Source organism: Schistocerca gregaria, chromosome 11 (assembly GCF_023897955.1).
Source record: "Schistocerca gregaria isolate iqSchGreg1 chromosome 11, iqSchGreg1.2, whole genome shotgun sequence".
NCBI classification, from domain to species: Eukaryota; Metazoa; Arthropoda; class Insecta; order Orthoptera; family Acrididae; genus Schistocerca; species Schistocerca gregaria.
The window spans coordinates 11,220,165-11,240,694 of NC_064930.1; the positions used below are offsets into that span (position 1 = coordinate 11,220,165).

General features: G+C 46.6%; 17 non-coding genes across 17 annotated transcripts; all 17 read left to right on the forward strand.

Moving 5' to 3' along the window:
- Nucleotides 1-73: 73 nt before the first annotated feature.
- On the forward strand, nt 74-145 carry Trnat-agu (transfer RNA threonine (anticodon AGU)). The gene has a single exon. It is a non-coding gene; the product is annotated as a tRNA-Thr (tRNA).
- Nucleotides 146-2,152: 2,007 nt separating this feature from the next.
- Nucleotides 2,153-2,225, forward strand: Trnar-ucg (transfer RNA arginine (anticodon UCG)). The gene has a single exon. It is a non-coding gene; the product is annotated as a tRNA-Arg (tRNA).
- A 452-nt stretch (nt 2,226-2,677) lies between these two features.
- On the forward strand, nt 2,678-2,750 carry Trnak-cuu (transfer RNA lysine (anticodon CUU)). The gene has a single exon. It is a non-coding gene; the product is annotated as a tRNA-Lys (tRNA).
- Nucleotides 2,751-3,087: 337 nt separating this feature from the next.
- Trnat-agu (transfer RNA threonine (anticodon AGU)) lies at nt 3,088-3,159 on the forward strand. The gene has a single exon. It is a non-coding gene; the product is annotated as a tRNA-Thr (tRNA).
- Nucleotides 3,160-3,657: 498 nt separating this feature from the next.
- Trnar-ucg (transfer RNA arginine (anticodon UCG)) lies at nt 3,658-3,730 on the forward strand. Its single transcript has one exon. It is a non-coding gene; the product is annotated as a tRNA-Arg (tRNA).
- Nucleotides 3,731-5,183: 1,453 nt separating this feature from the next.
- Trnar-ucg (transfer RNA arginine (anticodon UCG)) lies at nt 5,184-5,256 on the forward strand. The gene has a single exon. It is a non-coding gene; the product is annotated as a tRNA-Arg (tRNA).
- A 1,427-nt stretch (nt 5,257-6,683) lies between these two features.
- On the forward strand, nt 6,684-6,756 carry Trnar-ucg (transfer RNA arginine (anticodon UCG)). The gene has a single exon. It is a non-coding gene; the product is annotated as a tRNA-Arg (tRNA).
- Nucleotides 6,757-7,619: 863 nt separating this feature from the next.
- Nucleotides 7,620-7,691, forward strand: Trnat-agu (transfer RNA threonine (anticodon AGU)). Its single transcript has one exon. It is a non-coding gene; the product is annotated as a tRNA-Thr (tRNA).
- A 1,433-nt stretch (nt 7,692-9,124) lies between these two features.
- Nucleotides 9,125-9,196, forward strand: Trnat-agu (transfer RNA threonine (anticodon AGU)). The gene has a single exon. It is a non-coding gene; the product is annotated as a tRNA-Thr (tRNA).
- A 1,428-nt stretch (nt 9,197-10,624) lies between these two features.
- Nucleotides 10,625-10,696, forward strand: Trnat-agu (transfer RNA threonine (anticodon AGU)). Its single transcript has one exon. It is a non-coding gene; the product is annotated as a tRNA-Thr (tRNA).
- Nucleotides 10,697-12,139: 1,443 nt separating this feature from the next.
- Nucleotides 12,140-12,211, forward strand: Trnat-agu (transfer RNA threonine (anticodon AGU)). Its single transcript has one exon. It is a non-coding gene; the product is annotated as a tRNA-Thr (tRNA).
- Nucleotides 12,212-13,246: 1,035 nt separating this feature from the next.
- Trnak-cuu (transfer RNA lysine (anticodon CUU)) lies at nt 13,247-13,319 on the forward strand. The gene has a single exon. It is a non-coding gene; the product is annotated as a tRNA-Lys (tRNA).
- A 336-nt stretch (nt 13,320-13,655) lies between these two features.
- Trnat-agu (transfer RNA threonine (anticodon AGU)) lies at nt 13,656-13,727 on the forward strand. The gene has a single exon. It is a non-coding gene; the product is annotated as a tRNA-Thr (tRNA).
- A 501-nt stretch (nt 13,728-14,228) lies between these two features.
- Trnar-ucg (transfer RNA arginine (anticodon UCG)) lies at nt 14,229-14,301 on the forward strand. Its single transcript has one exon. It is a non-coding gene; the product is annotated as a tRNA-Arg (tRNA).
- Nucleotides 14,302-17,095: 2,794 nt separating this feature from the next.
- On the forward strand, nt 17,096-17,168 carry Trnar-ucg (transfer RNA arginine (anticodon UCG)). Its single transcript has one exon. It is a non-coding gene; the product is annotated as a tRNA-Arg (tRNA).
- Nucleotides 17,169-18,587: 1,419 nt separating this feature from the next.
- On the forward strand, nt 18,588-18,660 carry Trnar-ucg (transfer RNA arginine (anticodon UCG)). Its single transcript has one exon. It is a non-coding gene; the product is annotated as a tRNA-Arg (tRNA).
- An 863-nt stretch (nt 18,661-19,523) lies between these two features.
- Nucleotides 19,524-19,595, forward strand: Trnat-agu (transfer RNA threonine (anticodon AGU)). The gene has a single exon. It is a non-coding gene; the product is annotated as a tRNA-Thr (tRNA).
- The last annotated feature ends 935 nt before the right edge of the window (nt 19,596-20,530 follow it).

A 20,530-nucleotide genomic window follows, 5' to 3' on the forward strand; every position in this document is an offset into this window, starting at 1 on the left:
AAGTGTTGTCAGCTGAACTCTGAAGATTCAGACGACCGTACGGACGAAGTACGCAAAAGTTCCGCTAGGCCGCGCCTCTTTAGCTCAGTGGTAGAGCACTGGTCTAGTAAACCAGGAGTCGTGAGTTCCATCCTCACAGGAGGAAGACGAATTTTGGAAATCAGTTGCGCGTCATGGCCGTATAGCAAACAGTATCTGTGATGGCGAACAATTAGCGTGAGGAGTTTTATTAAGAATTACTCTCAGATGTGATTAAGGCGAATGGCTCTGATAAAGCATTTGCCAAAGCGGTACGGCATAAGGTGGGACGAGGCAGTCTGAATTACATTTTATAGATGTATTTCTCACAAATCTCTGAGCCTCTCGAGGTCGTCGTCGTCGTCGTCGTCGCTGCCGCTTCTGCAGAAGTAGCAAATGGCCATCGTAGCAAATGCGGCGAGGGACACCCTGCCATCGATTCCGATTGCGCAAAGTGTGTGGTCTTGTTTTCCTGTCTATGTTTGGTCGGTCTCGTAAGAGGTTGAATGTAACGAATGGGTGGGAAAGAGTAAGGGGCAGCGGCTGTGTGGAACGAAAACACAATTCCTCAGGGGGTGTGAGCGTTTCGAGATGAATCGTATGTAAGTTATACTTGGTCGTCAGTGACCGTGTGTCCTAATGGATAAGGCGTCGGACTTCGGATCCGAAGATTGCAGTTTCGAATCCTGTCACGGTCGTGTTTTTCCAGTTCTGAGAAACAAACATACCGTTTTAATGTAGCAATTGTGCAGTACGAAACCGTCTGAATGTTGCTGTTGACCATTTTGTGCTTGGAGATGGTCTTGAGCTTGAAACACACACAAGAAGACCGGTGTTAACTAGCGAAATGGTCGGCAGAGTGCCCTCACCGTGAGGTTTGACTGGCACTTGCACATCTAAAACAACGTCGGAAAGTAACTCGTTCGGCTTTTGAGTCACGTCAAGTATGTGTGTTAATTTTGACGCCGCTAGCTCTGCAGATTTTCATGCAATTCCTTTACCTCTCAGAAATGAATATGAAATAAAAGTGAAGTACGTGACGAGTGTGACGTTAGGAAAACATTAGGCAGCATGGAGAGATTCTGTATGGGACCAACCAACCCAAACGAGTACTGTGTGATCTGCTACCCAGGAGGTACCCAACGAGGCAGCACGGCTAGCTCAGTCGGTAGAGCATGAGAGTCTTAATCACAGGGTCATGGGTTCGAGCCCTTCGCTGGGCGGAACGGAATTTTTCTCCACTGCAGATGTAAATTACCGATTTTCTGATTAACGTGATGTAATGGAAATAGCAACTTTAAAATTTGCCTACGTCTCAATCAGTCGCAAGAAAACTGTATTTGAAGGTGAAGGTGATTTTGTAGACATGTGTGAAAGTCATGTACTGAAGTGCAGGTGATTTTGTTTGGAGAGAACATCGGCTACGTGTCAGATGTGTAGCCAAGCAGTAATGGGTCGCAATAGCTGCAAATATTAGTGAAAAATATGAAGTGTTGTCAACTGAAGTCTGAAGATTCAGACGACCGTACGGACGAAGTACGCAAATGTTCCGCTAGGCCGCGCCTGTTTAGCTCAGTGGTAGAGCACTGGTCTAGTAAACCAGGAGTCGTGAGTTCCATCCTCACAGGAGGAAGACGAATTTTGGAAATCAGTTGCGCGTCATGGCCGTATAGCAAACAGTATCTGTGATGGCGAACAATTAGCGTGAGGAGTTTTATTAAGAATTACTCTCAGATGTGATTAAGGCGAATGGCGCTGATAAAGCATTTGCCAAAGCGGTACGGCATAAGGTGGGACGAGGCAGTCTGAATTACATTTTATAGTTGTATTTCTCACAAATCTCTGAGCCTCTCGCGGTCGTCGTCGTCGTCGGCGTCGCCGCCGCCGCTTCTGCAGAAGTAGCAAATGGCCATCGTAGCAAATGCGGCGAGGGACACCCTGCCATCGATTCCGATTGCGCAAAGTGTGTGGTCTTGTTTTCCTGTCTATGTTTGTTCGGTCTCGTAAGAGGTTGAATGTAACGAATGGGTGGGAAAGAGTAAGGGGCAGCGGCTGTGTGGAACGAAAACACAATTCCTCAGGGGGTGTGAGCGTTTCGAGATGAATCGTATATAAGTTATACTTGGTCGTCAGTGACCGTGTGTCCTAATGGATAAGGCGTCGGACTTCGGATCCGAAGATTGCAGGTTCGAATCCTGTCACGGTCGTGTTTTTCCAGTTCTGAAAAACAAACATACCGTTTTAATGTAGCAATTGTGCAGTACGAAACCGTCTGAATGTTGCTGTTGACCATTTTGTGCTTGGAGATGGTCTTGAGCTTGAAACACACACAAGAAGACCGGTGTTAACTAGCGAAATGGTCGGCAGAGTGCCCTCACCGCGAGGTTTGACTGGCACTTGCACATCTAAAACAACGTCGGAAAGTAACTCGTTCGGCTTTTGAGTCACGTCAAGTATGTGTGTTAATTTTGACGCCGCTAGCTCTGCAGATTGTCATGCAATTCCTTTACCTCTCAGAAATGAGTATGTAATAAAAGTGAAGTACGTGACGAGTGTGACGTTAGGAAAACATTAGGCAGCATGGAGAGATTCTGTATGGGACCAACCAACCCAAACGAGTACTGTGTGATCTGCTACCCAGGAGGTACCCAACGAGGCAGCACGGCTAGCTCAGTCGGTAGAGCATGAGACTCTTAATCACAGGGTCGTGGGTTCGAGCCCTTCGCTGGGCGGAATGGAATTTTTCTCCACTGCAGATGTAAATTACCGATTTTCTGATTAACGTGATGTAATGGAAATAGCAACTTTAAAATTTGCCTACGTCTCAATCAGTCGCAAGAAAGCTGTATTTGAAGGTGAAGGTGATTTTGTAGACATGTGTGAAAGTCGTGTTCTGAAGTGCAGGTGATTTTGTTTGGAGAGAACATCGGCTAAGTGTCACATGTGTAGCCAAGCAGTAATGGGTCGCCATAGCTGCAAATATTAGTGAAAAATATGAAGTGTTGTCAGCTGAAGTCTGATGATTCAGACGACCGTGCGGCGAAGTACGCAAAAGTTCCGCTAGGCCGCGCCTCTTTAGCTCAGTGGTAGAGCTCTGGTCTAGTAAACCAGGAGTCGTGAGTTCCATCCTCACAGGAGGAAGACGAATTTAGGAAATCAGTTGCGCGTCATGGCCGTATAGCAAACAGTATCTGTGATGGCGAACAATTAGCGAGAGGCGTTTTATTAAGAATTACTCTCAGATGTGATTAAGGCGAATGGCGCTGATAAAGCATTTGCCAAAGCGGTACGGCATAAGGTGGGACGAGGCAGTCTGAATTACATTTTATAGATGTATTTCTCACAAATCTCTGAGCCTCTCGCGGTCGTCGTCGTCGGCGTCGCCGCCGCCGCTTCTGCAGAAGTAGCAAATGGCCATCGTAGCAAATGCGGCGAGGGACACCCTGCCATCGATTCCGATTGCGCAAAGTGTGTGGTCTTGTTTTCCTGTCTATGTTTGGTCGGTCTCGTAAGAGGTTGAATGTAACGAATGGGTGGGAAAGAGTAAGGGGCAGCGGCTGTGTGGAACGAAAACACAATTCCTCAGGGGGTGTGAGCATTTCGAGATGAATCGTATATAAGTTATAGTTGGTCGTCAGTGACCGTGTGGCCTAATGGATAAGGCGTCGGACTTCGGATCCGAAGATTGCAGGTTCGAATCCTGTCACGGTCGTATTTTTCCAGTTCTGAGAAACAAACATACCGTTTTAATGTAGCAATTGTGCAGTACGAAACCGTCTGAATGTTGCTGTTGACCATTTTGTGCTTGGAGATGGTCTTGAGCTTGAAACACACACAAGAAGACCGGTGTTAACTAGCGAAATGGTCGGCAGAGTGCCCTCACCGTGAGGTTTGACTGGCACTTGCACATCTAAAACAACGTCGGAAAGTAACTCGTTCGGCTTTTGAGTCACGTCAAGTATGTGTGTTAATTTTGACGCCGCTAGCTCTGCAGATTGTCATGCAATTCCTTTACCTCTCAGAAATGATTATGAAATAAAAGTGAAGTACGTGACGAGTGTGACGTTAGGAAAACATTAGGCAGCATGGAGAGATTCTGTATGGGACCAACCAACCCAAACGAGTACTGTGTGATCTGCTACCCAGCAGGTACCCAACGAGGCAGCACGGCTAGCTCAGTCGGTAGAGCATGAGACTCTTAATCATGGGGTCGTGGGTTCGAGCCCTACCCTGGGCGGAACGGAATTTTTCTCCGCTGCAGATGTAAATTACCGATTTTCTGATTAACGTGATGTAATGGAAATAGCAACTTTAAAATTTGCCTACGTCTCCATCAGTCGCAAGAAAACTGTATTTGAAGGTGAAGGTGATTTTGTAGACATGTGTGAAAGTCATGTTCTGAAGTGCAGGTGATTTTGTTTGGAGAGAACATCGGCTACGTGTCAGATGTGTAGCCAAGCAGTAATGGGTCGCCATAGCTGCTAATATTAGTCAAAAATATGAAGTGTTGTCAGCTGAAGTCTGATGATTCAGACGACCGTGCGGCGAAGTACGCAAAAGTTCCACTAGGCCGCGCCTCTTTAGCTCAGTGGTAGAGTACTGGTCTAGTAAACCAGGAGTCGTGAGTTCCATCCTTACAGGAGGAAGACGAATTTTGGAAATCAGTTGCGCGTCATGGCCGTATAGCAAACAGTATCTGTGATGGCGAACAATTAGCGAGAGGCGTTTTATTAAGAATTACTCTCAGATGTGATTAAGGCGAATGGCGCTGATAAAGCATTTGCCAAAGCGGTACGGCATAAGGTGGGACGAGGCAGTCTGAATTACATTTTATAGATGTATTTCTCACAAATGTCTGAGCCTCTCGCGGTCGTCGTCGTCGTCGTCGTCGTCGTCGCCGCCGCCGCCGCCGCCGCCGCTTCTGCAGAATTAGCAAATGGCCATCGTAGCAAATGCGGCGAGGGACACCCTGCCATCGATTCCGATTGCGCAAAGTGTGTGGTCTTGTTTTCCTGTCTATGTTTGGTCGGTCTCGTAAGAGGTTGAATGTAACGAATGGGTGGGAAAGAGTAAGGGGCAGCGGCTGTGTGGAACGAAAACATAATTCCTCAGGGGGTGTGAGCGTTTCGAGATAAGTCGTATATAAGTTATACTTGGTTTTTAGTGACCGTGTGGCCTAATGGATAAGGCGTCGGACTTCGGATCCGAAGATTGCAGGTTTGAATCCTGTCACGGCCGTGTTTTTCAAGTTCTGAAAAACAAACATACCGTTTTAATGTAGCAATTGTGCAGTACGAAACCGTCTGAATGTTGCTGTTGACCATTTTGTGCTTGGAGATGGTCTTGAGCTTGAAACACACACAAGAAGACCGGTGTTAACTAGCGAAATGGTCGGCAGAGTGCCCTCACCGCGAGGTTTGACTGGCACTTGCACATCTAAAACAACGTCGGAAAGTAACTCGTTCGGCTTTTGAGTCACGTCAAGTATGTGTGTTAATTTTGACGCCGCTAGCTCTGCAGATTGTCATGCAATTCCTTTACCTCTCAGAAATGATTATGAAATAAAAGTGAAGTACGTGACGAGTGTGACGTTAGGAAAACATTAGGCAGCATGGAGAGATTCTGTATGGGACCAACCAACCCAAACGAGTACTGTTGATCTGCTACCCAGCAGGTACCCAACGAGGCAGCACGGCTAGCTCAGTCGGTAGAGCATGAGACTCTTAATCATAGGGTCGTGGGTTCGAGCCCTACCCTTGGCGGAACGGAATTTTTCTCCGCTGCAGATGTAAATTACCGATTTTCTGATTAACGTGATGTAATGGAAAAAGCTACTTTAAAATTTGCCTACGTCTCAATCAGTCGCAAGAAAACTGTATTTGAAGGTGAAGGTGATTTTGTAGACATGTGAAAGTCATGTTCTGAAGTGCAGGTGGTTTTGTTTGGAGAGAACATCGGCTACGTGTCAGATGTGTAGCCAAGCAGTAATGGGTCGCCATAGCTGCAAATATTAGTCAAAAATATGAAGTGTTGTCAGCTGAAGTCTGAAGATTCGGACGACCGTACGGACGAAGTACGCAAAAGTTCCGCTAGGCCGCCCCTCTTTAGCTCAGTGGTAGAGCACTGGTCTAGTAAACCAGGAGTCGTGAGTTCCATCCTCACAGAAGGAAGACGAATTTTGGAAATCAGTTGCGCGTCATGGCCGTATAGCAAACAGTATCTGTGATGGCGAACAATTAGCGTGAGGAGTTTTATTAAGAATTACTCTCAGATGTGATTAAGGCGAATGGCGCTGATAAAGCATTTGCCAAAGCGGTACGGCATAAGGTGGGACGAGGCAGTCTGAATTACATTTTATAGATGTATTTCTCACAAATCGCTGAGCCTCTCGCTGTCGTCGTCGTCGTCGCCGCCGCCGCTTCTGCAGAAGTAGCAAATGGCCATCGTAGCAAATGCGGCGAGGGACACCCTGCCATCGATTCCGATTGCGCAAAGTGTGTGGTCTTGTTTTCCTGTCTATGATTGGTCGGTCTCGTAAGAGGTTGAATGTAACGAATGGGTGGGATAGAGTAAGGGGCAGCGGCTGTGTGGAACGAAAACACAATTCCTCAGGGGGTGTGAGCGTTTCGAGATGAATCGTATATAAGTTATACTCGGTCGTCAGTGACCGTGTTGCCTAATGGATAAGGCGTCGGACTTCGGATCCGAAGATTGCAGGTTCGAATCCTGTCACGGTCGTGTTTTTCCAGTTCTGAGAAACAAACATACCGTTTTAATGTAGCAATTGTGCAGTACGAAACCGTCTGAATGTTGCTGTTGACCATTTTGTGCTTGGAGATGGTCTTGAGCTTGAAACACACACAAGAAGACCGGTGTTAACTAGCGAAATGGTCGGCAGAGTGCCCTCACCGCGAGGTTTGACTGGCACTTGCACATCTAAAACAACGTCGGAAAGTAACTCGTTCGGCTTTTGAGTCACGTCAAGTATGTGTGTTAATTTTGACGCCGCTAGCTCTGCAGATTGTCATGCAATTCCTTTACCTCTCAGAAATGATTATGAAATAAAAGTGAAGTACGTGACGAGTGTGACGTTGGGAAAACATTAGGCAGCATGGAGAGATTCTGTATGGGACCAACCAACCCAAACGAGTACTGTGTGATCTGCTACCCAGGAGGTACCCAACGAGGCAGCACGGCTAGCTCAGTCGGTAGAGCATGAGTCTCTTAATCATAGGGTCGAGGGTTCGAGCCCTACCCTGGGCGGAACGGAATTTTTCTCCGCTGCAGATGTAAATTACCGATTTTCTGATTACCGTGATGTAATGGAAATAGCAACTTTAAAATTTGCCTACGTCTCCATCAGTCGCAAGAAAACTGTATTTGAAGGTGAAGGTGATTTTGTAGACATGTGTGAAAGTCATGTTCTGAAGTGCAGGTGATTTTGTTTGGAGAGAACATCGGCTACGTGTCAGATGTGTAGCCAAGCAGTAATGGGTCGCAATAGCTGCTAATATTAGTCAAAAATATGAAGTGTTGTCAGCTGAAGTCTGAAGATTCAGACGACCGTACGGACGAAGTACGCAAATGTTCCGCTAGGCCGCCCCTCTTTAGCTCAGTGGTAGAGCACTGGTCTAGTAAACCAGGAGTCGTGAGTTCCATCCTCACAGGAGGAAGACGAATTTTGGAAATCAGTTGCGCGTCATGGCCGTATAGCAAACAGTATCTGTGATGGCGAACAATTAGCGTGAGGAGTTTTATTAAGAATTACTCTCAGATGTGATTAAGGCGAATGGCGCTGATAAAGCATTTGCCAAAGCGGTACGGCATAAGGTGGGACGAGGCAGTCTGAATTACATTTTATAGATGTATTTCTCACAAATCTCTGAGCCTCTCGCGGTCGTCGTCGTCGTCGGCGTCGCCGCCGCCGCTTCTGCAGAAGTAGCAAATGGCCATCGTAGCAAATGCGGCGAGGGACACCCTGCCATCGATTCCGATTGCGCAAAGTGTGTGGTCTTGTTTTCCTGTCTATGTTTGGTCGGTCTCGTAAGAGGTTGAATGTAACGAATGGGTGGGAAAGAGTAAGGGGCAGCGGCTGTGTGGAACGAAAACACAATTCCTCAGGGGGTGTCAGCGTTTCGAGATGAGTCGTATATCAGTTATACTTGGTCGTCAGTGACCGTGTGGCCTAATGGATAAGGCTTCGGACTTCGGATCTGAAAATTGCAGGTTCGAATCCTGTCATTGTTGTGTTTTTCCAGTTCTGAAAAAGAAACATACCGTTTTAATGTAGCAATTGTGCAGTACGAAACCGTCTGAATGTTGCTGTTGACCATTTTGTGCTTGGAGATGGTCTTGAGCTTGAAACACACACAAGAAGACCGGTGTTAACTAGCGAAATGGTCGGCAGAGTGCCCTCACCGCGAGGTTTGACTGGCACTTGCACATCTAAAACAACGTCGGAAAGTAACTCGTTCGGCTTTTGAGTCACGTCAAGTATGTGTGTTAATTTTGACGCCGCTAGCTCTGCAGATTGTCATGCAATTCCTTTACCTCTCAGAAATGATTATGTAATAAAAGTGAAGTACGTGACGAGTGTGACGTTAGGAAAACATTAGGCAGCATGGAGAGATTCTGTATGGGACCAACCAACCCAAACGAGTACTGTGTGATCTGCTACCCAGGAGGTACCCAACGAGGCAGCACGGCTAGCTCAGTCGGTAGAGCAAGAGACTCTTAATCACAGGGTCGTGGGTTCGAGCCCTTCGCTGGGCTGAACGGAATTTTTCTCCACTGCAGATGTAAATTACCGATTTTCTGATTAACGTGATGTAATGGAAATAGCAACTTTAAAATTTGCCTACGTCTCAATCAGTCGCAAGAAAACTGTATTTGAAGGTGAAGGTGATTTTGTAGACATGTGAAAGTCATGTTCTGAAGTGCAGGTGGTTTTGTTTGGAGAGAACATCGGCTACGTGTCAGATGTGTAGCCAAGAGTAATGGGTCGCCATAGCTGCTAATATTAGTCAAAAATATGAAGTGTTGTCAGCTGAAGTCTGATGATTCAGACGACCGTGCGGCGAAGTACGCAAAAGTTCCGCTAGGCCGCGCCTCTTTAGCTCAGTGGTAGAGCACTGGTCTAGTAAACCAGGAGTCGTGAGTTCCATCCTCACAGGAGGAAGACGAATTTAGGAAATCAGTTGCGCGTCATGGCCGTATAGCAAACAGTATCTGTGATGGCGAACAATTAGCGAGAGGCGTTTTATTAAGAATTACTCTCAGATGTGATTAAGGCGAATGGCGCTGATAAAGCATTTGCCAAAGCGGTACGGCATAAGGTGGGACGAGGCAGTCTGAATTACATTTTATAGATGTATTTCTCACAAATCTCTTAGCCTCTTGAGGTCGTCGTCGTCGCCGCCGCCGCTTCTGCAGAAGTAGCAAATGGCCATCGTAGCAAATGCGGCGAGGGACACCCTGCCATCGATTCCGATTGCGCAAAGTGTGTGGTCTTGTTTTCCTTTCTATGTTTGGTCCGTCTCGTAAGAGGTTGAATGTAACGAATGGGTGGGAAAGAGTAAGGGGCAGCGGCTGTGTGGAACGAAAACGCAATTCCTCAGGGGGTGTGAGCGTTTCGAAATGAGTCGTATATCAGTTATACTTGGTCCTCAGTGACCGTGTGGGCTAATGGATAAGGTGTCGGATTTCGGATCCGAAGATTGCATTTTCGAATCCTGTCACGATCGTGTTTTTCCAGTTCTGAAAAACAAACATACCGTTTTTATGTAGCAATTGTGCAGTACGAAACCTTCTGAATGATGCTGTTGACCATTTTGTGCTTGGAGATGGTCTTGAGCTTGAATCACACACAACAAGACCGGTGTTAACTAGCGAAATGGTCGGCAGAGTGCCCTCAGCGCGAGGTTTGACTGGCACTTGCACATCTAAAACAATGTCGGAAAGTAACTCGTTCGGCTTTTGAGTCACGTCAAGTATGTGTGTTAATTTTGACGTCGCTAGCTCTGCAGATTGTCATGCAATTCCTTTACCTCTCAGAAATGATTATGAAATAAAAGTGAAGTACGTGACGAGTGTGACGTTGGGAAAACATTAGGCAGCATGGAGAGATTCTGTATGGGACCAACCAACCCAAACGAGTACTGTGTGATCTGCTACCCAGCAGGTACCCAACGAGGCAGCACGGCTAGCTCAGTCGGTAGAGCATGAGTCTCTTAATCATAGGGTCGTGGGTTCGAGCCCTACCCTGGGCGGAACGGAATTTTTCTCCGCTGCAGATGTAAATTACCGATTTTCTGATTAACGTGATGTAATGGAAATAGCAACTTTAAAATTTGCCTACGTCTCCATCAGTCGCAAGAAAACTGTATTTGAAGGTGAAGGTGATTTTGTAGACATGTGTGAAAGTCATGTTCTGAAGTGCAGGTGATTTTGTTTGGAGAGAACATCGGCTACGTGTCAGATGTGTAGCCAAGCAGTAATGGGTCGCAATAGCTGCAAATAATAGTGAAAAATATGAAGTGTTGTCAGCTGAACTCTGAAGATTCAGACGACCGTACGGACGAAGTACGCAAAAGTTCCGCTAGGCCGCGCCTCTTTAGCTCAGTGGTAGAGCACTGGTCTAGTAAACCAGGAGTCGTGAGTTCCATCCTCACAGGAGGAAGACGAATTTTGGAAATCAGTTGCGCGCCATGGCCGTATAGCAAACAGTATCTGTGATGGCGAACAATTAGCGTGAGGAGTTTTATTAAGAATTACTCTCAGATGTGATTAAGGCGAATGGCTCTGATAAAGCATTTGCCAAAGCGGTACGGCATAAGGTGGGACGAGGCAGTCTGAATTACATTTTATAGATGTATTTCTCACAAATCTCTGAGCCTCTCGAGGTCGTCGTCGTCGTCGTCGTCGTCGTCGTCGCCGCCGCTTCTGCAGAAGTAGCAAATGGCCATCGTAGCAAATGCGGCGAGGGACACCCTGCCATCGATTCCGATTGCGCAAAGTGTGTGGTCTTGTTTTCCTGTCTATGTTTGGTCGGTCTCGTAAGAGGTTGAATGTAACGAATGGGTGGGAAAGAGTAAGGGGCAGCGGCTGTGTGGAACGAAAACACAATTCCTCAGGGGGTGTGAGCGTTTCGAGATGAATCGTATATAAGTAATACTTGGTCGTCAGTGACCGTGTGTCCTAATGGATAAGGCGTCGGACTTCGGATCCGAAGATTGCAGTTTCGAGTCCTGTCACGGTCGTGTTTTTCCAGTTCTGAGAAACAAACATACCGTTTTAATGTAGCAATTGTGCAGTACGAAACCGTCTGAATGTTGCTGTTGACCATTTTGTGCTTGGAGATGGTCTTGAGCTTGAAACACACACAACAAGACCGGTGTTAACTAGCGAAATGGTCGGCAGAGTGCCCTCACCGCGAGGTTTGACTGGCACTTGCACATCTAAAACAACGTCGGAAAGTAACTCGTTCGGCTTTTGAGTCACGTCAAGTATGTGTGTTAATTTTGACGCCGCTAGCTCTGCAGATTTTCATGCAATTCCTTTACCTCTCAGAAATGAATATGAAATAAAAGTGAAGTACGTGACGAGTGTGACGTTAGGAAAACATTAGGCAGCATGGAGAGATTCTGTATGGGACCAACCAACCCAAACGAGTACTGTGTGATCTGCTACCCAGGAGGTACCCAACGAGGCAGCACGGCTAGCTCAGTCGGTAGAGCATGAGAGTCTTAATCACAGGGTCATGGGTTCGAGCCCTTCGCTGGGCGGAACGGAATTTTTCTCCACTGCAGATGTAAATTACCGATTTTCTGATTAACGTGATGTAATGGAAATAGCAACTTTAAAATTTGCCTACGTCTCAATGAGTCGCAAGAAAACTGTATTTGAAGGTGAAGGTGATTTTGTAGACATGTGTGAAAGTCATGTTCTGAAGTGCAGGTGATTTTGTTTGGAGAGAACATCGGCTACGTGTCAGATGTGTAGCCAAGCAGTAATGGGTCGCAATAGCTGCAAATATTAGTGAAAAATATGAAGTGTTGTCAACTGAAGTCTGAAGATTCAGACGACCGTACGGACGAAGTACGCAAATGTTCCGCTAGGCCGCGCCTCTTTAGCTCAGTGGTAGAGCACTGGTCTAGTAAACCAGGAGTCGTGAGTTCCATCCTCACAGGAGGAAGACGAATTTTGGAAATCAGTTGCGCGTCATGGCCGTATAGCAAACAGTATCTGTGATGGCGAACAATTAGCGTGAGGAGTTTTATTAAGAATTACTCTCAGATGTGATTAAGGCGAATGGCGCTGATAAAGCATTTGCCAAAGCGGTACGGCATAAGGTGGGACGAGGCAGTCTGAATTACATTTTATAGTTGTATTTCTCACAAATCTCTGAGCCTCTCGCGGTCGTCGTCGTCGTCGTCGTCGGCGGCGTCGCCGCCGCCGCTTCTGCAGAAGTAGCAAATGGCCATCGTAGCAAATGCGGCGAGGGACACCCTGCCATCGATTCCGATTGCGCAAAGTGTGTGGTCTTGTTTTCCTGTCTATGTTTGGTCGGTCTCGTAAGAGGTTGAATGTAACGAATGGGTGGGAAAGAGTAAGGGGCACCGGCTGTGTGGAACGAAAACACAATTCCTCAGGGGGTGTGAGCGTTTCGAGTTGAATCGTATATAAGTTATACTTGGTCGTCAGTGACCGTGTGTCCTAATGGATAAGGCGTCGGACTTCGGATCCGAAGATTGCAGTTTCGAATCCTGTCACGGTCGTGTTTTTCCAGTTCTGAGAAACAAACATACCGTTTTAATGTAGCAATTGTGCAGTACGAAACCGTCTGAATGTTGCTGTTGACCATTTTGTGCTTGGAGATGGTCTTGAGCTTGAAACACACACAAGAAGACCGGTGTTAACTAGCGAAATGGTCGGCAGAGTGCCCTCACCGCGAGGTTTGACTGGCACTTGCACATCTAAAACAACGTCGGAAAGTAACTCGTTCGGCTTTTGAGTCACGTCAAGTATGTGTGTTAATTTTGACGCCGCTAGCTCTGCAGATTGTCATGCAATTCCTTTACCTCTCAGAAATGATTATGTAATAAAAGTGAAGTACGTGACGAGTGTGACGTTAGGAAAACATTAGGCAGCATGGAGAGATTCTGTATGGGACCAACCAACCCAAACGAGTACTGTGTGATCTGCTACCCAGGAGGTACCCAACGAGGCAGCACGGCTAGCTCAGTCGGTAGAGCATGAGACTCTTAATCACAGTGTCGTGGGTTCGAGCCCTTCGCTGGGCGGAACGGAATTTTTCTCCACTGCAGATGTAAATTACCGATTTTCTGATTAACGTGATGTAATGGAAATAGCAACTTTAAAATTTGCCTACGTCTCAATCAGTCGCAAGAAAGCTGTATTTGAAGGTGAAGGTGATTTTGTAGACATGTGTGAAAGTCGTGTTCTGAAGGCAGGTGATTTTGTTTGGAGAGAACATCGGCTAAGTGTCAGATGTGTATCCAAGCAGTAATGGGTCGCCATAGCTGCAAATATTAGTGAAAAATATGAAGTGTTGTCAGCTGAAGTCTGATGATTCAGACGACCGTGCGGCGAAGTACGCAAAAGTTCCGCTAGGCCGCGCCTCTTTAGCTCAGTGGTAGAGCTCTGGTCTAGTAAACCAGGAGTCGTGAGTTCCATCCTCACAGGAGGAAGACGAATTTAGGAAATCAGTTGTGCGTCATGGCCGTATAGCAAACAGTATCTGTGATGGCGAACAATTAGCGAGAGGCGTTTTATTAAGAATTACTCTCAGATGTGATTAAGGCGAATGGCGCTGATAAAGCATTTGCCAAAGCGGTACGGCATAAGGTGGGACGAGGCAGTCTGAATTACATTTTATAGATGTATTTCTCACAAATCTCTGAGCCTCTCGCGGTCGTCGTCGTCGTCGGCGTCGCCGCCGCCGCTTCTGCAGAAGTAGCAAATGGCCATCGTAGCAAATGCGGCGAGGGACACCCTGCCATCGATTCCGATTGCGCAAAGTGTGTGGTCTTGTTTTCCTGTCTATGTTTGGTCGGTCTCGTAAGAGGTTGAATGTAACGAATGGGTGGGAAAGAGTAAGGGGCAGCGGCTGTGTGGAACGAAAACACAATTCCTCAGGGGGTGTGAGCATTTCGAGATGAATCGTATATAAGTTATAGTTGGTCGTCAGTGACCGTGTGGCCTAATGGATAAGGCGTCGGACTTCGGATCCGAAGATTGCAGGTTCGAATCCTGTCACGGTCGTATTTTTCCAGTTCTGAAAAACAAACATACCGTCCCCAAGGAAAAAGGTGGTCTCGGCCTAGTCAACGTCCATGATAGGGCCATTGCCCTCTATGTTAGCTCACATTTATGTCTGCTGCGCCGTTGTCCTACGAGCCTCACGAGTCTGCTTCTGACGGCACTACGACCTACTTCACCAAGAGCGCCGGTGCCACTACAGGACATCCCAGCGCCCCTCTTTTATATAGGACGTTTCTATTTAGAACAAAGTTATTGCAGTGTAGCGCTCACGACACCACAAATGGCCACGACTCGACGTATTTATCACGACATGATGCAACGCCGCCCCCTAAATGTGGTCGAACTAAAATATCCTGACGTACGGTGGCGCGTTGTGTGGAAGACTGTACACGATGCCATGCTAGATTCCGACGTTGTTTCCCAATGGTACGTAGTCGTTAATGGGAAGCTGGTGACGCAAGAACGTCTCTACAATATCCACATGGCAGAATCTCCTAATTGTGTGGGTTGTAACACTGTAGATTCTGACGAGCACCGCCTCAGCTGCGGAGAGGCGGAACCGGTTTGGCACCTAGTGCGGCAGATGCTGGCTTATGTCTTGCGAGTTAGGCCGGAGCATATATCTGCACGCACGTTATTGTTTCCGGATGAGACATTTTACCCCAAGACTCGAACCAACTCCGTCACCTGGATACGTGGACATGCGGTCCATTACCTCTGTCGTGACGGACACAAGAATTTCCTTGACTTCTGGCTCTATTTGCAAGAAAGACATCATGCTATTTCAGGGCATACCAGATATCGACAATGCTTCGCAAACTACCTATGGAGCGCCTTTCACAGCCCCCCGTGCAGCTGGAATGTTCCAGGCAGTGGCAGATGAGGTCAGAACAAACTGCAAACGAGCATATATTGAACAATCTTTATCAGAGGGCGCAGTCAATGGGAAGCCTAACTACGACGTGGTAGTTTTCTTTTTCATGTTACTTACGTTTAATATCTTCGATGGTGTCTTCATTCTGTTTTAGTTTTCCAGGCTTGATTAACTATGACTGTTCGCACATTGATACCTATATAAATAAATAAAAAAAAAGATTTAAAAAAAGTGGGCAGGAGACCTGCGTTTAGAATCCTAATAAATACACAAGAACAAAATGAACAACAAATCAAATATAATAACGTATTATACCCTTTCCTTTTTTAAAAAAAAAAAAAAATTAGAAAAAAAAGAAAACAAAAAAAAAAACAAAAAAAAATGGATAAGGCGTCGGACTTCGGATCCGAAGATTGCAGGTTCGAATCCTGTCACGGTCGTATTTTTCCAGTTCTGAGAAACAAACATACCGTTTTAATGTAGCAATTGTGCAGTACGAAACCGTCTGAATGTTGCTGTTGACCATTTTGTGCTTGGAGATGGTCTTGAGCTTGAAACACACACAACAAGACCGGTGTTAACTAGCGAAATGGTCGGCAGAGTGCCCTCACCGTGAGGTTTGACTGGCACTTGCACATCTAAAACAACGTCGGAAAGTAACTCGTTCGGCTTTTGAGTCACGTCAAGTATGTGTGTTAATTTTGACGCCGCTAGCTCTGCAGATTGTCATGCAATTCCTTTACCTCTCAGAAATGATTATGAAATAAAAGTGAAGTACGTGACGAGTGTGACGTTAGGAAAACATTAGGCAGCATGGAGAGATTCTGTATGGGACCAACCAACCCAAACGAGTACTGTGTGATCTGCTACCCAGCAGGTACCCAACGAGGCAGCACGGCTAGCTCAGTCGGTAGAGCATGAGACTCTTAATCATGGGGTCGTGGGTTCGAGCCCTACCCTGGGCGGAACGGAATTTTTCTCCGCTGCAGATGTAAATTACCGATTTTCTGATTAACGTGATGTAATGGAAATAGCAACTTTAAAATTTGCCTACGTCTCCATCAGTCGCAAGAAAACTGTATTTGAAGGTGAAGGTGATTTTGTAGACATGTGTGAAAGTCATGTTCTGAAGTGCAGGTGATTTTGTTTGGAGAGAACATCGGCTACGTGTCAGATGTGTAGCCAAGCAGTAATGGGTCGCCATAGCTGCTAATATTAGTCAAAAATATGAAGTGTTGTCAGCTGAAGTCTGATGATTCAGACGACCGTGCGGCGAAGTACGCAAAAGTTCCACTAGGCCGCGCCCCTTTAGCTCAGTGGTAGAGTACTGGTCTAGTAAACCAGGAGTCGTGAGTTCCATCCTTACAGGAGGAAGACGAATTTTGGAAATCAGTTGCGCGTCATGGCCGTATAGCAAACAGTATCTGTGATGGCGAACAATTAGCGAGAGGCGTTTTATTAAGAATTACTCTCAGATGTGATTAAGGCGAATGGCGCTGATAAAGCATTTGCCAAAGCGGTACGGCATAAGGTGGGACGAGGCATTCTGAATTACATTTTATAGATGTATTTCTCACAAATGTCTGAGCCTCTCGCGGTCGTCGTCGTCGTCGTCGTCGTCGTCGTCGTCGTCGTCGTCGTCGTCGTCGTCGTCGTCGCCGCCGCCGCCGCCGCTTGTGCAGAATTAGCAAATGGCCATCGTAGCAAATGCGGCGAGGGACACCCTGCCATCGATTCCGATTGCGCAAAGTGTGTGGTCTTGTTTTCCTGTCTATGTTTGGTCGGTCTCGTAAGAGGTTGAATGTAACGAATGGGTGGGAAAGAGTAAGGGGCAGCGGCTGTGTGGAACGAAAACATAATTCCTCAGGGGGTGTGAGCGTTTCGAGATAAGTCGTATATAAGTTATACTTGGTTTTTAGTGACCGTGTGGCCTAATGGATAAGGCGTCGGACTTCGGATCCGAAGATTGCAGGTTTGAATCCTGTCACGGCCGTGTTTTTCAAGTTCTGAAAAACAAACATACCGTTTTAATGTAGCAATTGTGCAGTACGAAACCGTCTGAATGTTGCTGTTGACCATTTTGTGCTTGGAGATGGTCTTGAGCTTGAAACACACACAAGAAGACCGGTGTTAACTAGCGAAATGGTCGGCAGAGTGCCCTCACCGCGAGACTGACACACATCTAAAACAACGTCGGAAAGTAACTCGTTCGGCTTTTGAGTCACGTCAAGTATGTGTGTTAATTTTGACGCCGCTAGCTCTGCAGATTGTCATGCAATTCCTTTACCTCTCAGAAATGATTATGAAATAAAAGTGAAGTACGTGACGAGTGTGACGTTAGGAAAACATTAGGCAGCATGGAGAGATTCTGTATGGGACCAACCAACCCAAACGAGTACTGTGTGATCTGCTACCCAGCAGGTACCCAACGAGGCAGCACGGCTAGCTCAGTCGGTAGAGCATGAGACTCTTAATCATAGGGTCGTGGGTTCGAGCCCTACCCTGGGCGGAACGGAATTTTTCTCCGCTGCAGATGTAAATTACCGATTTTCTGATTAACGTGATGTAATGGAAAAAGCTACTTTAAAATTTGCCTACGTCTCAATCAGTCGCAAGAAAACTGTATTTGAAGGTGAAGGTGATTTTGTAGACATGTGAAAGTCATGTTCTGAAGTGCAGGTGGTTTTGTTTGGAGAGAACATCGGCTACGTGTCAGATGTGTAGCCAAGCAGTAATGGGTCGCCATAGCTGCAAATATTAGTCAAAAATATGAAGTGTTGTCAGCTGAAGTCTGAAGATTCGGACGACCGTACGGACGAAGTACGCAAAAGTTCCGCTAGGCCGCCCCTCTTTAGCTCAGTGGTAGAGCACTGGTCTAGTAAACCAGGAGTCGTGAGTTCCATCCTCACAGGAAGAAGACGAATTTTGGAAATCAGTTGCGCGTCATGGCCGTATAGCAAACAGTATCTGTGATGGCGAACAATTAGCGTGAGGAGTTTTATTAAGAATTACTCTCAGATGTGATTAAGGCGAATGGCGCTGATAAAGCATTTGCCAAAGCGGTACGGCATAAGGTGGGACGAGGCAGTCTGAATTACATTTTATAGATGTATTTCTCACAAATCGCTGAGCCTCTCGCTGTCGTCGTCGTCGTCGCCGCCGCCGCTTCTGCAGAAGTAGCAAATGGCCATCGTAGCAAATGCGGCGAGGGACACCCTGCCATCGATTCCGATTGCGCAAAGTGTGTGGTCTTGTTTTCCTGTCTATGTTTGGTCGGTCTCGTAAGAGGTTGAATGTAACGAATGGGTGGGATAGAGTAAGGGGCAGCGGCTGTGTGGAACGAAAACACAATTCCTCAGGGGGTGTGAGCGTTTCGAGATGAATCGTATATAAGTTATACTCGGTCGTCAGTGACCGTGTTGCCTAATGTATAAGGCGTCGGACTTCGGATCCGAAGATTGCAGGTTCGAATCCTGTCACGGTCGTGTTTTTCCAGTTCTGAGAAACAAACATACCGTTTTAATGTAGCAATTGTGCAGTACGAAACCGTCTGAATGTTGCTGTTGACCATTTTGTGCTTGGAGATGGTCTTGAGCTTGAAACACACACAACAAGACCGGTGTTAACTAGCGAAATGGTCGGCAGAGTGCCCTCACCGCGAGGTTTGACTGGCACTTGCACATCTAAAACAACGTCGGAAAGTAACTCGTTCGGCTTTTGAGTCACGTCAAGTATGTGTGTTAATTTTGACGCCGCTAGCTCTGCAGATTGTCATGCAATTCCTTTACCTCTCAGAAATGATTATGAAATAAAAGTGAAGTACGTGACGAGTGTGACGTTGGGAAAACATTAGGCAGCATGGAGAGATTCTGTATGGGACCAACCAACCCAAACGAGTACTGTGTGATCTGCTACCCAGCAGGTACCCAACGAGGCAGCACGGCTAGCTCAGTCGGTAGAGCATGAGTCTCTTAATCATAGGGTCGAGGGTTCGAGCCCTACCCTGGGCGGAACGGAATTTTTCTCCGCTGCAGATGTAAATTACCGATTTTCTGATTAACGTGATGTAATGGAAATAGCAACTTTAAAATTTGCCTACGTCTCCATCAGTCGCAAGAAAACTGTATTTGAAGGTGAAGGTGATTTTGTAGACATGTGTGAAAGTCATGTTCTGAAGTGCAGGTGATTTTGTTTGGAGAGAACATCGGCTACGTGTCAGATGTGTAGCCAAGCAGTAATGGGTCGCCATAGCTGCAAATAATAGTGAAAAATATGAAGTGTTGTCAGCTGAACTCTGAAGATTCAGACGACCGTACGGACGAAGTACGCAAAAGTTCCGCTAGGCCGCGCCTCTTTAGCTCAGTGGTAGAGCACTGGTCTAGTAAACCAGGAGTCGTGAGTTCCATCCTCACAGGAGGAAGACGAATTTTGGAAATCAGTTGCGCGTCATGGCCGTATAGCAAACAGTATCTGTGATGGCGAACAATTAGCGTGAGGAGTTTTATTAAGAATTACTCTCAGATGTGATTAAGGCGAATGGCTCTGATAAAGCATTTGCCAAAGCGGTACGGCATAAGGTGGGACGAGGCAGTCTGAATTACATTTTATAGATGTATTTCTCACAAATCTCTGAGCCTCTCGAGGTCGTCGTCGTCGTCGTCGTCGTCGTCGTCGCCGCCGCTTCTGCAGAAGTAGCAAATGGCCATCGTAGCAAATGCGGCGAGGGACACCCTGCCATCGATTCCGATTGCGCAAAGTGTGTGGTCTTGTTTTCCTGTCTATGTTTGGTCGGTCTCGTAAGAGGTTGAATGTAACGAATGGGTGGGAAAGAGTAAGGGGCAGCGGCTGTGTGGAACGAAAACACAATTCCTCAGGGGGTGTGAGCGTTTCGAGATGAATCGTATATAAGTTATACTTGGTCGTCAGTGACCGTGTGTCCTAATGGATAAGGCGTCGGACTTCGGATCCGAAGATTGCAGGTTCGAATCGTGTCACGGTCGTGTTTTTCCAGTTCTGAGAAACAAACATACCGTTTTAATGTAGCAATTGTGCAGTACGAAACCGTCTGAATGTTGCTGTTGACCATTTTGTGCTTGGAGATGGTCTTGAGCTTGAAACACACACAAGAAGACCGGTGTTAACTAGCGAAATGGTCGGCAGAGTGCCCTCACAGCGAGGTTTGACTGGCACTTGCACATCTAAAACAACGTCGGAAAGTAACTCGTTCGGCTTTTGAGTCACGTCAAGTATGTGTGTTAATTTTGACGCCGCTAGCTCTGCAGATTGTCATGCAATTCCTTTACCTCTCAGAAATGAATATAAAATAAAAGTGAAGTACGTGACGAGTGTGACGTT